Below are 16,985 nucleotides of genomic sequence, written 5' to 3' on the forward strand. Positions count from 1 at the left end.
ACCCTGAAGGAGGTGGGCTGGGCTATAATGTCCTGGAAATTAAATAAAGCAGACAAGTTTCATGATGGTGGGGATGCGACGTGCTCGCTGCTCGTAGCCTATCATGTGATGCGCTCATCGATTTGCCAGTTCACTGCTTTCTTTACTCTGTCCTGTAGCTTGTAGGACTGTATGGGCCAGATGGCTACAACCAGTGCCAGTCAGCGCCTTTGTGATCATCACAAACAACACGCTTACATCACTACTTGGTCTGGTAGCATGTCGCCACCACAGTCACTATATCATGGCTGTGTAAGGTCAGTTCAATTAAAGACTCCCTGATAGGATTTCTACAGACTACATAGTCTGATGTCATTAAACAAGCTCCCTTTTTGCCTGCTCACATCCCTTCCCTCCAGTATAAGGACTGTCCCCCAGCTCCACAGTCCATCTGCCACAGTGTCCTTGCCTGGAGACAGAGGCTCATGCTTAAGGGTTCATTATGTCTCTCCTTTAAACAAAAGTGGGCAGTTGGCAAATGGTTATCAGCCACACCACCAGCAGTGATGGAGACTGATGGCAGTTATACCCCCTCACAAATCAACGTGCTGAGTCAGGGTGGCCTAGGATAGACAGTACAAAAGGGACATGTCAGCTAGTGTAGGCTAGTTGCCGAGGCTGCATTCACAAAAATGACATACAGCCCTAAAGGTGTCAGAGAAAACTCAAAATTTAGTGACTCAGTCAAACCGTATGAAAAACACTGCCTGGTGAGAGTAATAACTGAGTAAAAAGTCTTTAAGGTCATGTCTGGAGCCACGATTTCTCCCCCGACAGCAGTCCGGTTCACTCGTCCTGCAGTAGGTCATGTCACTTGAGACAGGATGTTGTGATGTTTAACAGCACTGTCGATAGCAGTAAATTTGAAGATGCAGTATATGCGGGAGAGCCCATAAGCTCTTTCTGTTTCAGTGGCAGCAGTTATTGCACAGCTTTTCATCTCACATCTCTTGAAGTGTTCCAGACCTGCTTCTGACCATCATCCAGATTGCTGTCTAAATGTGATTTAGCATATAAGCACACTTCTCCCCATTGAAGTTGAGGCCAAACACCTCTTATCCATTAAATCTCCGGGAGAAGTGCAGTGCACTCAGCAGAAGAGGTAAAAGAAAGCGAGTATTAATGACTTCATTGAAATTGATCTTGCAGCTTCATCACAGCACTTCAGTTACATAATACACAGAGATCTCACTTTGCCAAATAAAGTTGTAGCGTTCAGCGCGAGCTATTAGTTACCTCCTGTTGTTGCCATGTTTATCTAAGCTTCTGTTGTTGATTTGTTGGATTGTCCACATAGCTGGAAAGGGGAGAGCAGTGGTAAACACTACATGCAGTGACAGCTTTATTTTCTCAGGCTTTAGTACAGTCATTTGTTGTTATCTTGAAGGTATGCATGTGCGATCACAGATATAAAGACAAACAGTATGATCTTAATCTGTTATGTAACGAAGTGAGAGGATGAAGAAATGAGAAAAGGTGGGATGATGAGCGATGAGAAGAAATAAAGGTGATGAAGACAGATCAGACAGGGTTACAGGGTAATGAGAGGCGATGAGGGGGCGAGATGGGGTCGAATGAGGTAAGGTGAGAAACGATGATGTGATGTGTGAGAAAAAGAGATTAAGATTAGAGCAGAAGAAGTGAACAGAGGTGAGGTGAGAGTAGATTAGATTAGATTATACATGCTTTATTAGGCCGAATACCTGAGGCAAAGTAAAGCATTATATGACAAAAAAATCAGTGAAATAAAGACTTAACATGACAACACACAGGCAGAGAATGAAGCTAAAATGTACATTTTTGCATGTGCATTTCTGTGCATGCACGCTGATTACATTTATTTGCATGTGCATATTGATACTGCACTTACAGTATATGCTGCCTCAACACTTTATAAACTCAACAAGGATTATAACTCAAAGTCCCAGACTTTTACAGTCATCCACAAATCCAGCATTAGGTGAGTGTATTCACCTTCTCATTACTAAAATGAGGGCATAAGGCTCCAAGCCACAATTTTGTAAATTAAATAAGAATATATGGAACATTAGAAGCACAATGCCTTTTCACATTTTGATTTGGAAAGTAAGTGCTGAAAGGGATTAAAGCCAAGTTCTGCAAGTAATTTCATTAATGACTCAAAGGAGGAAAGAAATAAGCACATTTTACTATTGCTGCTCGCAATGCAGGGCAATTAGATATGTGTGTGTGTATGTGTGTGTGTACTTCTGCATGTGTGTGAAGGCAGTAAAACATGACAGGGAAAGCACCTGCTGATGTGCCGTTTGCACGCTCACTTAAAGAGGTTTGAAGAGTAATGTATATATCATGTTCCTCCTCATTCTGTCTCTGTAATAGAAAATGTCACGTTTTACAGGATTCATCCCTTCTTAGTCTTTTCCTCCATTTTTATGCTAATAGGCGGCAGTAGCTCAAGCCTGTAGGGACTTGGCTTTGGCATCTGACTGTGTGGCAGTCCAGTCACCTCAACATGTCTACCCAACAACTGCATATTTATGGGTCCTGAGTGTTTGTGAATATTTCGGGCCTATGTGTACATAAAATAACATTAGCATGAAGTGTTAAGGGCGGCTGTGGGGGCTGCTGTGGCTCAGGAGGAAGAGTGGTTGTTTGCCAGTCAGGACGTTGGTGGTTCGATCCCTGGCCTCTGCCACATGCCGAAGTATCCTTGGGCAAGATACTGAACCCCAAAATTGCCCCCATGCTGCACCATCGGTGTGTACGTCGCTTTGTAATTGTTGAATTCCCCCCAAGGGGATCGACAAGGGATTGATTGATTTGAATGGATCTGCAGAAGTTTCAATACATTCTTCATACATGCTTGTTTGAACTAAAGCAAAGGGTCACCTCTGTTATGTTTATTAAATGTATACAGTACATTGCATTAATGGATAAGATTGTAAATACAGGTTCTGAATTCCAATGAGATACATGCATTCATCTAACCCTGTGTTTACTGAATGGGGAAGCAAATTGCCTTCGGACTGCTCCATGCCTGCTTCCTCTGTGGCATGAGATTTAGAGCAGAAAGCCAGTTGGAGCCCACTTGAATTTATTTTTTGCTACTCAGCCTAATGTGTTTGGTGTGATACAGGTGTCTGCTCCATCATTTGGATTCCCTCTGGCTGTATTTTCTTCCTTTAGGCTATTGTAACTCAAATAATGGCCTCGTTTAACTAATTATCAGCTTGGAAAGCAAACCATCCAATTTCTTATTTGCTGTAAGGTGGAAAACTTTGCATCTGAACATGTTATTTATTAGGGCAGAAAGACCTAAAATCTAAAACTTTGCTTTTCATATTGGATTACATCAAGTCAAAGGGGTAATCACAACCATTCAATATCTGTGAAACAAGATCACCCTTAAAAAATAAACAAGTAAATAAACCACCAAAACAACATTTTGATATTGATTTTGAGACACTGGGTCACATTACATGGAAGCACTTAAAAAACAACAACAACAACAACATCTCTATAAAATAGAGGACGCAGTAAAATCCAGTGTGAAGAGATGAGTCATATTTGGCCAGCATAGTGGTAATTTCTGGTATTTATGTTGAGTCACTGGGTCACATTACATGGAAGATATTAAAAAAAAATATTGTCCATTAAAATATGTATGTAAAATAAAGGAATTCAACGTAAGTAATCAAAATAAGTGTGCTACATTAGACGAAAGGCAGGATGGAGGTATTGAAAAACAAACTAGATGGTGTGTTTTCTAAACAGGAATTTATTGATGGTCCCTAAGTCATGCTCCGGAATTTAGGCGCGAGGCTGTAAGGTCAAACACCCGCCCATTGCCAAATATGGGCATGTTCACCGCGTTCAGGAAGTACAAACAAACAACGCATTCGAGGTAATTGGCGTAATTAGCTAACAGGAAAAAAAAAAATAATAGACTATATAATGTTTAATCATGACTTCGGTTACGCCACCAGCACGAAGTCTACATATTACCGCTCCAGAAAAAAACGAGGAAAATGAGCGAAGTTCAGAGGTTGAACGACGCCTTTTCCTGAAGCGGCTAACGTTAACTGTTAGCATGTTCTCCGTCTTTCCACTGGCTACTTCAGGCGCAAACACCTGCGTGGGCTGGTTGGGACATCAAACCGAACCAACACAGCGTTACTTGGTCAATTTATACAAAGGTGGAAAGCGTCTGTAAGTGCATTACGTAGAGAAAGACACTGGTTAGCAAGTCACTGTATGTGCTGCGCGTTATTTCCCCCGCCATTACTGTTTTAGCTTTACTCACCTGGCTGTTTCAGCGGCCCCGGCCTTTAATGGAGTCAAACATGGCCTTCCGTTCGTCGCTTCTCTTCCTCTTGTGGAAACTTGTTTTCTACACTTCCGGACATGTTCATCGGGCTCCACACACCGAAGGCCCGGTAAACGCGGCTGTCCAAGCCCCTTGGGAGAGGCCCTGCTAATCCGGAGACGGTTAAACGCAGACGCTGTATGTGAGTAAAGCTTTGACGCTGCAACTTGCGTGTTTTTCTGCTGTATTATACAATAATTTTGAATGCTGCACTCGCCTCCATCGGCCTGCTTTCCTGTGTTTTGTCATTTGAACTGTCGCTGTCCATGGTATTGAATTGTGGATGTAGAAACGCAGTCTGTGTGTTCAGTAGGGAAGCGCCATGAATCAGACTAGCAGCCAACTTAAATGGACATCAATGGGATCAACCCGATACTGCAGCTTTCTGTGTCATCTCCAGTCAGCTTAGTCATATCTTTGTCTCCATGTTTACCCATCGAAGGGACCCAGAGCCCCATTTTTCTAGTCAATATGCAATTAGAGTATGCAGTGTATTTTCATATCTCTTTTAATGAAAAAGAAGTATTTCATCTCAACAAAACAGCCTATGAGAGAAAAACATCAATCAGTAGTTTGTGCTGTGATTCCAGTTCTCAGTCATTTCTTCTTTCTTCCTTCTGCTCGGCTCATATGGAGTGCTTTAAAATATTTAACACGTATGAACCAGGGAAGTAGGTTTTTGTGTCACCGAGACTATACGCTCACAACCTAATGCTAATTATATCTGATGTAAAACATGTGGTATGTGTTTCCATTAACAGGATTGTGTCCTGGACGAGCTTTAAAGTACTATTTGAAGATAATGCAACTGTTTTTGGATGAACATGACCTGAACAAGTGGTTCATCCTTTTGAAAAACTGAGTTAGTATGTTGCTTGAGTTTTCAAATACTGCCAAGTATTGGCTACTAATCTGTCGTACTTTAACGTTGTGATTTGTATATCTTCAATGCCTTTTTTAAGAAAATGTTCACAAGGTTTGCTGACTGCTGAAGCGGCTATAGCTCCGCTGGGGTTTTAGAGGATGTTTACTGATTCAAAGCAAAATAACCTGTTTGATTTTTGCTGGGAAAGCCAGACATTTGGTCTGATTGATTTAACAGTTTACGTTTACTGACATGATATCAAACCCACGCCGTATAGCTTACAGACCTCAGTTCATGTTGCACATCAGATCCTGTAACTTGATGATGATTTTAGTTGCTGCCCTCTTTTGATAACGCAGTAACTGTGAAATGATCCACATGTGGGATGTCCTGCAGGAATAAGTGTCTTACTTGTGACTTTTTTTGAGTTGTGTTATGAGAGCAGCATCATGGCCACTTGGAAACAGCCCATGGTATCATTCTGGATGTGTCCCGATGGCAGCTTAAATTAGGATTCATTACAGCCCAGGGGATCATCGGTTGTAACACACACTGACAAGCACAAGATTGATGCTGACCTCGAAGCTGTCTGGGCATTTTGAAGTAGGAAAAAAAAAGCAATTTCTCATTGGTGAAAGTATGACTGACACCATTTGGGGATGTAGATGGGTTTCAGCTCTCACTTTGTGATTAAGTGTCTCGTAGTGCCTGGTCTCTGCCTCCCACACATCAGAGTGTGCCTGATTCTTAGCCATGGAAAGTTTGAACAACCTGTGATAGAGGATTCGATTAGTGCCGCCAGTAGATAAGTGCAACTGTGAGCAGCAAATTTAGATTTAATTTTATTTTAAGGACGTGCCGTGATGGCTCAGTTGTTTGCAGTGTTTTCTAAAGGCCCGAAAGCTGAGGTTTATGCCCAATTCCTTTGCTTCAGCTGAGTCAGTTTTTACAAGGCCTGTTGGTAATGGATTTTCAATTGTTAGCTAAACCTTTCAGCACTAAATTCAGCAGCCGGATAAACTGTCACTTGATCACCAGCACAATTTTACACTATTCTGATTAAGCTCTTTTCTGCCTCTGTACCTTGTCTGAGTTATTCCTGCAGCAAGGTTACAAACCTTGTGTTTTTGTCAGTCATTGCCCTCAGTGATCCAAAAAAAAACAAAAAACATGGCCCCCTTTTCCTACGTCCTTGAGAGATAACCTTACCTGCGTCGTCTCTTTCTCCCTGATCTATCGCACATCTCCCCTCCTCTGATTGTCTTCGTCTTAGCCTCTCTGATAATGACACTCGTCCCTTACAGGAGCTTTCTGAGGACAAATCCAAAATATATTCCAGCCTGTCAGAAGAACAGTCTGTGTACTGCAAGATGGGAACTCTGCACTGTGACATTGTGTTGCCCTCCAGCATTGTTTTCTCCAGTCTCAGCTAGCCCCATTACACTGTCTCATGCACACACTATGAGGCACATGCACATACATCTAAGGTATTCACAGGCACGCATAGCCATAGATTCACCAGTCTAGCCAGAGTGTTATTGCATACAAGGTTAAACATGACAGTGTAGACTGCTAAATGACTCGATAGTCCTGATGTGCCGTCATGAATGGCCGCACAAAGAGAGAGAAAGAGATTGATGAATGTCTGGTGTTATTCTCTGACCTGACGGAGAGATTCAACTCCCTCCTCCTCCTCCTCCTCCTCGTCTCTCTTAAGACAACATCATGCAGTAATGAAGCATGTATTACAAAGGCTAGAAGTGGTGGCAGACACGATTATTGGTCTGGGTAGAGCAGGTAGAGAAGGGTCAGCGTTTAAATCAATAGATGGAGCCGTGGAATTAGCTTTCTAACTTGTAATGCTGCTCTCCCACATAGATTAATCATCACTGAGTCGAGTCAAACCAAAGCGGTGGCTCAGCGTGGGAAGGGGATGTGTGTGTATGTGTGTAGGGAGGATGGTCAAATTACAGATGACATCCAGCAATAGTGTACGTGATATGTGTTGATGATCAGGAAACAGACAAGCGTTTGTATTATTTGAGTGAAAGGATTAGTTGACTGACAGTGTAATTTTGTTGTTAAAGAGCCCAAACAAAGTTTCTGTGCCTGCCACGCATTTTATCCATCTCTAACCTCCAACCCCGACGCTCTTGAAATTTGACAACCTAGCAACTGAGCTATGACAGCTTTTGTAAGTGGGTCGGATGCATGAGATGAAAGCAAGGACAAACCCAGACAGAGACAGACAGACGAGAATAATGTGGCTGTGGCCATTCTTTCCAGACAAAACAACACGAGGTGACCAAAGACTGTGGGATGTTTTTCCTACTCCTCATGCTAATCAAACATAGATCATTTGCAACTCAATGTAGACCCCACTTCCTCAGTGGTGAGTGGATATTGAATATTTGCAAATGAGTTTCCCTGTAGCATAGATGAAGCTGTCCCAATAGTCTGTGAGTCATAAGTGTTCCTGCAGCCCATTAAGATCAATATGGGAGCGTGGCTGCACATTGGATGAACTGCATAAGAAGTGGGCATGTGTACTTCTTATTATTCCAGTTAATGGTTGGGGTGTTGTGTTTCATGTGCAATGCATGCTGCACCTTACTATAAATATCCATTTTATTGCACCTGAATATAACCCCTTGTACCAAAAAACCTACTCAAGACTTTTAAAATGAGCTGATTTACTTATTCTTACATTGATGCTTCATCTGAGTTCCACATTAGCTAGTTAGCACAGAACCACCAAACTCAAACCTTGACAAAACAAAATGTTCAGACAGTGGTCTGCAGCTCTGTACTTATTATAGAAATGTGTGTCCCCTCTGGAGCTTCGATTTCACCTGAATCATGTCATCGTACTGAATAAAATAATTGGTATGATGTAGCGTCACCTTTATTCTGCTTCCAAGAGTCATTTGCGGTCAGATCTGCTGTTATTTTTTGCCACCAAGCTACTTCATGACTTAATTGAACTTAGATAGACTGATTCTGAGAAGTGATTCAGCCATAAGGGCTTTAATATGTCAGGTTGGCACATCAGTCTCACATTTTGACAAGAATTAAGTAGATCTGTGCCCTCTTAACTCAGTGGAACATCTTTATGTGTCTATGATCTTTCCTGGGCAGTCACTGTAATCAGCTGAAACCCTGCTGTATTGATCCAGAGAGAGAGAGAGAGAACACAGATAGAGGCTGAAAGAGAGTTGTTAGTTGGGGGAAATGGACGGCGCCGTTTATTTCAACACCCACCTCACATGCCTTCCAGTGGAATTTCTTTTCAGTAAAGCAAAGTAATCAGTGAATTCGTTAGTCACAGAGGAAAATGGAGCTGAGCAGCTGTGCGACTGATGAAGAGTAAAACTTGTCTGCCAGTTTTCACTGCAGCTCCACTTGGTGTGAAAAACTTGCTGCTAGAAATGTTCCAATACAGATGGACACCTTTTAAACTGTGGCTGTGCTGATTTCCATTTTTAGAGCTTTTCCATTCAGTATGAATTTACTTATGGATGTGAGATAAAGTGCTGAACTCAACAGCATTAGTACCTTAATAGTTTGATAGTGTGTTATTGTTTTTTGAGTAGAGGGAAAAGGACAGCATGTCCTGCAGTATTTTTTTTCTTTCTGTCTGTTTTGTTTTTCTCTGAATATGCATGGTGGCCATCTGAGTCAGAGGTTACATCAAGGAATGGAGTTTTTAAGATTAGCTTTGTGTGTCCACTCAGACCTTTGGCTTCTGAATAGCTTCATGCTTGCAGCTTTTGTTCATATGTAAGTTTGTCTCTGTGTGTTCTTGAGACAATTTACTGAGATATCCATAAATTTACCACTAGATTAACAGTGCATTGAGGTTCAGTTTGCTGATGGCCAACCTAAATGTCTGTGTAACAATAAGAGGCTTGACTGTAGCTGAAGGACTCAGTGTAGAGCTTTTATAGATTATATTAGCAGAAAGACTTTTGAAAAGAATAACTTTGTTATGATTAACAGTTTTTACATTTTATGCAACAAACTGACGCCCGAAGCAACTTGTAACAAGCAAAACTGTTAAAATTAGGGGTAAATACCAACATGTCATGCAGCAAATAGTACGGAGAATAAAGGTCAGGTCAAACAGTGGTAATTAATTATTAATTTAACGATATAGTAAGAAAAGTAATGGACTGTCACGGCCCTGTCGCGGTCCTGTCTGGTTTTGCTGTTTTCTGGGTTTTTGTTGTCTGTTTACACAGTTTAAATGTAGGTTGTTGTTCAAATTTAGAGAGCGAGCAAGCCAGAGGCTGAAAGAGACACGCCTCTAATTACTGATTATGTGTCTTCTGTGCCATGAAAGCGCCAAAAGACGGGTCTGATCTGCTGTTAACAAGGCGTATAATTTGTCTAGTCACAGAGCAGCCCACATGCTGCTACTACAACGCGCTGGGACAAACTTGACAATATTTTCTTTATGCAAAACTCTGTGATTTTCTTTTTTTATTTGTAAAGGGACTCTGGGCTGATTCGCTGCCACCTCGAGTTACTCAAATGCAGATTTTCCTCTGGAGGACGGAGATCCGAAGTCGATGAGAATAATGAGAATGCATTAGAAATATCAGGTGTAAATGCAAAGGCCAGATCGTGTAATTTATCATCCGGATAATACAGATCCCATTTTATTATCAGGTGTAAATGGGGTGTCGGTGGACTTCCCATCCCAGCCCATCTCCTTTTATTGTTATTATCATTTACATGACACATAGAGCACAGACACAGCAGATAAGACAATGTGGCTCGTTCCATTTTCTTACAAAGGCGATAAGAGATTCAGGCTTACTCAGCTATTAGATTCTTTGCCTGTTGGCTTGCCATCCCAACATGCAGCAGACAGACAGCCAGCAGACATGACTGCTGCTGTCCTGATACATGGTGTGGAAGGATGCGCCTCATCATGGCTGAGCAGAGCTGGATATAGAGAATTTTTCACATGTTTTGTTTATTTAAAGCACCCTGCATGTCGGATGTTATGAAAATAACAGTGGTGACGGATGTACAGTATGTATGTGTGTGGGTGGCGGTGGTGCAGGGTCCCTTTAGGCTCGGTGCCCAGTGATCTATACCGCCGACCGATGCCATTTGAATCTGACTTTTCCCTTTGAGGGACATTTGCCTTTTTCTCTCCGTGGGAAGTATGAAAGGAAATGAAAAGATACAGGAAATACTTCACAGACTGCCTGTCAGCTGACAAGAATTTAGCCACACAGAGTTAAGACTTTAAAAAAAAAAACAAAACTGTAATTAATGATAAAGATTTATCTTTATCTAGCTCTCACACAAAGTGCTGCTTCAATGAGACTTGAGTATAGAGATAGATTGTAGATCGCTAGTTACAATACAGTACGTCATTTAAAGTTATGCTCCACCCAGCATCTGTCTTCTTACTTGCAGCGACTGCTTTTAGAGCTGACCTTTAGAATTGGCCCTGATTGGGAATTAACTCAGTTGCTGTCATCCTTGTTTTGAACTGCAAATGCACTCGTGTGGCTAAACTAGGAAAGCTTATTCAGAAACAGCATTTGCACAACTGTACATACTGTGGCTAATGTTTATTTTTTGCTCTTCATGTCTGCATAATTAATTTTATACATCATCTGAATTCAGTGCGTTATATAAATTACAGCTAACAGTCTTAATCCAGGTCTTTAGTGTCATTGAGTCTCCGAAAGCTCATCAGTTCAGATATGTTGTTTCAGCAGGTGTCTCTCTGAAGCTGTCATCTTTTCGAGGGTATGTGTTTATTCAGGGCTCCGGCTGTGAGAAACACATCATTTTGGCACATGATCAACACATTAGCCAAGTGTTATCCACAGCAGAGAAAATAACAGCCAGCAACATGACTTCAGTATTTGTGAGGCTCAGCTGATGTTCAGTTCAGCTTGAAACTGACAGCATGTATTCAGTGTCTATCAGAGAGAGAAGTGATGCTTTGTATGAACGTGAACTGCCCTTTACTGGCACTGGTGAGCTTGCCACTGAATTTGGCTGGAATTTAAAAGGGACTTAGTGCCACCTACTGGTGCAAAGCTGATGTGGATCTCTGGAGAGAAGAGAGGAAACTGGCAGGAAATGAATGGGGACTTTTGGCTGGCTGGCTGGATGTGATTATTAGACTTCCATTATTATCAAACCAAGGCCACTTTCTGCACTCTAAGCTGCTTTCTGCTCACTCTGTTCTCTCTCTGAGATTAAAAGACACTTATACAATCATTTAAAAAAAGTTATTGTCGTTGGACATGATTCGTGGGTAGACCATTGTTTCTCTACATAGGTGAGGTTAAGAAGCTCAGGAGTTAGAAAAGGTACATCTTCTGTAAATGTGTGTGTGGGAGAACTTGGACAAATAAATGCGTTTTTTGTGAGCCATTTATGTTTAACTCTTTTGCTCTCTTTGAGATCTGTTTAAAAGCTGTTTATCTGTTTAGCTTCTGATATTATCCACTCCTCCTTTCTGTATTTCATCTTTTTGTCTTCAGTGGGTGGTTGCATTTATAGACAGGCAGGGGAAAAAAAAACAGATTTGGAGACTATTGCAGGTTCATTTTGTTTTACATTTTAATCCCCATTGCATGTATGTATGTTCAAGTGTTGTGCATACAAGCAGGTTGTATTTGTGTGTACAGTTGTTAGTTACACAGTAGGATGTGTGTATCATTGCCACAGTGAGTGGTCTTATTCACACCAGAGTCCAGTCTCAGTGTGGTGCGAGGCCTAATCTTGGACTGTATCCTGAATACTACAGCAGTCAGGCTCAGGCAGCTTCACTGCTGTGTTTCCTCTCCACTATAAAGAGCTTTTGTAATTAGCTTGCCTAGTGTGGCATTCAATGTCCTCAAAGCACCCATTGAGCACTTATTTTTATCAGAGGTGAAATGACTTCAGTTGTTTCCTTTGGGAACTCACGTCTCAGATAGTATTCTTGAATCAAGTGATATTTTCTTGTTAAAGGAATCTGACTCATACGTTTGTGTTTTAGACTGATTAGACCTTAGTCTTAAAGCAAGTAACCTTGTGTGCAAAGATTGTGTCTCTGAATAGAAATCTCAGTCATTTCAGATTGACGTTTTCTGAACGTTTTCAGATGAATGTACGTTAAGATTATTGTTCCCTGATAGATGAAAGGTAGCGTCTGAAATCACTTGATTTGTATGTTTGCCTTACATTTATGGCAACAGTTCTCCCTGTTCTCCCTTGTGAACCTTTGACTGTACCTCACAACTTAAGATTTTTGTTTTTGAAAGTCATAACACCTTAATACCGGAGTGAACCAAGTATTTTTGCGGTGGAAGTAGAATGAGGATTCAAGATAGAACAATGATTCGTAGACTGTTACCAAAAAGCTCCACTATCATTTTCCACCAACTTGTAAATCACACTAGAGTGGAGAGATGGCCTTTTTTTTCAACCTATTAAAACTGGAGATTGTACTTGTTATGCACAATGTTTTATTTACTGAATACAGTAATTAAAATTCTCAGATTCTTGGATGCTTGATAAAGCATGGCAAACAGAAAAGCAGAAAGAGTCCGTCAGTCCTCTTCTTCTAATCTCTTCCACTTGTAAAACCTATCAGGATTAAAAAGGTCACTGAGATGTGTCTTGATTTTCTTCACGGTGCCCACTCGTTTCACGTTTTGCTTCATTTGTTTCTCTGATACAGGAGGTGCTGCCCTTCCCTGCTTTTCAGTATTCTGTGGGCGAAATGGCTTTGCTTTGATATGGGTTCTTCTCATTTCCTGTTTGTCCATCCATTCCTTCCATTGTCTCTCCGTCGGTGAAGCCTCCTCCTCTCTGGCTCTATCCACTTGGACTCTTTCCTCCTCACATCTTAGTTGCTCAGTCATGAAGCTGGATCCTGCCAAAAAGGGGTTTTTTGAGATTTCCTCCTCTGATTCCTTCACCAGCTGGCTGGTGCCAGCGACATTCGCGGCATCCGTTGAAATGTGTTGGTTTTCCTGTTGCTCACACTTAGCTGGTTGTGCACTGGTGTGAGCATCATTGAAGACTTCAGTGGTCTCACCGTCACTGGGGTCACCATAGCTGGATACATCTAACAAAATGTACCATCTTTCATCTCGCTCACGTTTTGGTGGTTTCCTTACGAAGATGCTGATGCACAGTATTTCATCAGAGGTGAAGCTTAATATCTCTGGGTCCAGTGATGTTTCATCTTCTTCATCCTCCTCAGTTTCCTCCTCGTATTCTTCCTCCCTCTTCCATTGCCCCTGAGATGTTGTCCTCAGTTCTTGGTCCAGGTCCGTGTAATCTAGGTATCTCTGTCTGGCTTCTTCTGCCGCCAGCTCTGTCAGCTGCTCCTGAAGCTCAGCCATTATCTCCTCTCTCAGGGCTTGTGTCATGAGATGAAATGCTAATCGCTGCTCTGCGAATCGCTTCTCCACCTGTTTATTCACCATCCTGTTGATCCATGTTACACTGAACCTCCTGTTGCTTGCTGCCTGTTGTCTCCTCCTGACCAGTCATTAAGACAAAAGTCATGAAATAGAAGACGCTGAACTGATGTACTTTCCATTATTCATATACGTTTCAGAAGCAGCTGCTTTTATTTGTCTTATTTATAATTTGTATAATTCATATGTAAAATTTGTCTTAGAATGGCATGAATTAAAAAGTAGATAGGAAAACAAAACAACGCAAAAATATGAGTAGCCTTTGCCCTACAAAAATAATTTTACCTGAAAGGAGAGAAACCAAAACGTTTCTTTACACCACAGTTCGCCATCACGTACTTCCCCGAGCTCTGTGTGGAAAAATCAAAAGGTGATTTTCAGTTACTAGGCCTCCTCTTTCTTTATACCACCGTCACTGTGAACTCTCAAGCCTGATTTGCTGGCAGATGTGGATTAAACTTTTTATAACCATTAAGTTCAATCGGACACTGGCACAGGTGACACAGGGCTGTTCTGCCATTCTAAATTAAAACACCAAACTGTAGGTGAAGACAGCAACAGTGAGTGTGTGTCCTGGTTGAGAGCCTTGTCCTATTTTCAGTTATATTCGAGGTATGGTGTTCACATGTAGCATGGAAAAGTCTATTCATATCCCTGTGTACATGATCATAACAGCATCCAGGTTTGTGAATGTCTGCCAGCAGGTGTGCCTTGAATTCTCACCATCTCAGCCACTATGAGATGGTTCAGAAACCTGGATCAGTACAAACCAAATCAGCATAAACAGGAGCTGCACAGACATTTAATGATATTGTTTTTGGCAGAAACTACAAAATATGTTTTTTAAAAAAAGCCACTGATGAAAATGTTTAACAGCCACGTTCACTGTCCTCACACTGTATTGAATACCATTAAATTATTTGTCACTGCAGTGTTAATAATAACATTACTCTGTGTTTTCATGAAGTAATATCTCCCTAAATGCACTTACCTGAGCAACTGAAATTTTTGTCGTCTTCTTTATGAAGCAGCATCAACTAGACTTGTTTTTGTCTTTTGTATATGTTTGAAATTCATAGAGCTGTGCAGCATTTTCTCCAGAATTGTGTTGCCATGTAACATCCCAAGGTAGTCAAACTATTATAAATTCTTAGCCAAACAAACAGTACTTTTTAAAAATAGGTATTTTAAATCATGCGGAGCCTACAAATACACACAGTGTAGTTGCCATAATAACTCTAGGGCTAACTATTTCTAATCTTAATACAGAGGGGAATACATATCATAACATGTGATATATGTGTGGTGTATGGGTGTTTAAATCAGACTTGTTTCCTATTCCCACCGAAGGCCTTCCAGCCTCTCTGTTGTGCTGGAGTCTCCAACAGGTGGCTGCTATTTCCAAGTCCTGATTATGACCAGAGGCCATAGTCTCTATAAAAAGGCTTGCCTCGTCACCACATTACTTTTCATTTCACTTCATTCTTTGTCGCCTGTCGCTCTATTTTTATGTTTGCCTCTTTGCCTCTTGTCTTTCTGTCTCAGATGTTGAGGAGTGTTGGTGACTTGTAAAGGTCTGCTTTTAGAGAGGTGAGTGTTGTATTCCTTTGGCAGGTTCCCAGTGGGAGGCATGCTCATCCACAAATGTGTTAATTCATTGGTCTGACATTGGACTGGTGCACCCTCGCTGGTGACCTCTGAAACTGTGACAAGGATTCCTGTTCCCATTCGCGTCTGCTGTTGACACACCAGCTGACACATTACTTTGGGACACACATAAACGCCCATTAAATCTCCGTCCATCTCTGTCCTCTGGCTGTATTATGTTGCTGTGAGAGACATTGGACTGTTCACACTATCATCCATGAGTTCCATAGAATCAGCGGTGAGTTTCATATCACATTTCTCTGACTGTGATTTATTTTAAAGCCAGTGAGCAGGATTATCACTATCTATACAGTGTTAGAATGCTATTTCATATCATGTCTGCACTGTCAATTGATCCTACATGTAACAGAAATCGGTTTTGATTAATAGCTGCTGAACTACAATGAAATATACATCCGTGAGAAAGGATTCAATTTATATCCATCTAAATTTTTGTTGTATCAATGTTTTACATTTAGTTAAATACATTCTTTGTTTAAACATGTTTGACGGGAAATGGGTGCCACTTACACACCTGAGAGCCTTCCAGATGAGATTTATGTGGATGTGATATATTTATTATTACTGGGCTTGTCCTTAACGACACGACAGTAGTGACTCACCACACACACAGCACACCCCCACCCAGCTCAGTGGTCTTTTTATGTCCTTGTGTGTAAAGTCATGCAGCCTCACATCTCTGATATGAACACATTAATACGTATGGATGCAATGCAGCACAAATGGAGCTTTTTCTTTCTTTGTTTATGTAACAGATGATGTTGTTCGTTTGTTGTAGATACTGCCGTGCTCTGTGTTCTGCCCTGTGCAGACTCTTCTGTCTTCTTCTGCGTGTTCATGCTCATGCATATCATTTCATTCTTATTATGAGATCTGACAATTTCTCTGTTGACAATGTTGGAAACCAATAAGAATTTTCTAATAAAAATGACAAAAAAGGGCAACCACGAAGTCTGATCAAAACAGTGCCTGTCAATACCTGAATTAGACATTAGACATTTCTGTGACTGGGATCCTTCACAGAGACAGAAGAGAAACTTCATTTAGGTTTTTTTTTTTTTTAATTATTGCTTAACAGAGAGCCTGAAATGTCAGTCGTCATCTGGAAACTAGGATTGTTACTTTGCATTAGCCACCTGCTCGTCTCTGTCTTTATGTCTCTTCATCTTCTTGACTCGTAAAACCTCTAAATTTTTGTCCTTACACACCAGAACTCAGTATAAACTCAGGTAGGAAGGAGGAGTTTGTCATGCCAATGTGGGACTGCTGGTAGCTATACACTGTGTGTCTATATATATTATGTGTGTGTGTGTCTGCACCAATACCTTCTTAAAAAAAAGACTCCTGTAACACTACCTGTTGAGGTTGACCTGCCCTTAAGTTCAAGTTCAAGTTTCATGTGTGTTTGTTATTGTCATTCGTCCATATACACAGTACACAGCTGAACGAAATGCCATTCCTCACGGGCTGAAGGTGCTGCTACAAAACTAAGAATAAGAATCATAGAAAAATAATAATCAAGTAAAAGTGAAACAGGATAGAAATACGTAAAAAAGGAATGTTGTAATGAAAACAGTAGAATTGGTGATTGTACAAATAAGAGGCACAGCAGTGATGG

At 41.1% G+C, this 16,985-nt stretch overlaps 1 protein-coding gene across 4 annotated transcripts in view; it reads left to right on the forward strand.

The window, feature by feature from the left end:
* mctp1a (multiple C2 domains, transmembrane 1a) overlaps positions 1-16,985 on the forward strand; it is a 130,790-nt gene that overhangs the window by 813 nt on the left and 112,992 nt on the right. The gene's annotated exons all lie outside the window — the stretch shown is intronic.

Source organism: Chaetodon auriga, chromosome 5, assembly GCF_051107435.1.
Source record: "Chaetodon auriga isolate fChaAug3 chromosome 5, fChaAug3.hap1, whole genome shotgun sequence".
Classification (NCBI taxonomy): Eukaryota; Metazoa; Chordata; class Actinopteri; order Chaetodontiformes; family Chaetodontidae; genus Chaetodon; species Chaetodon auriga.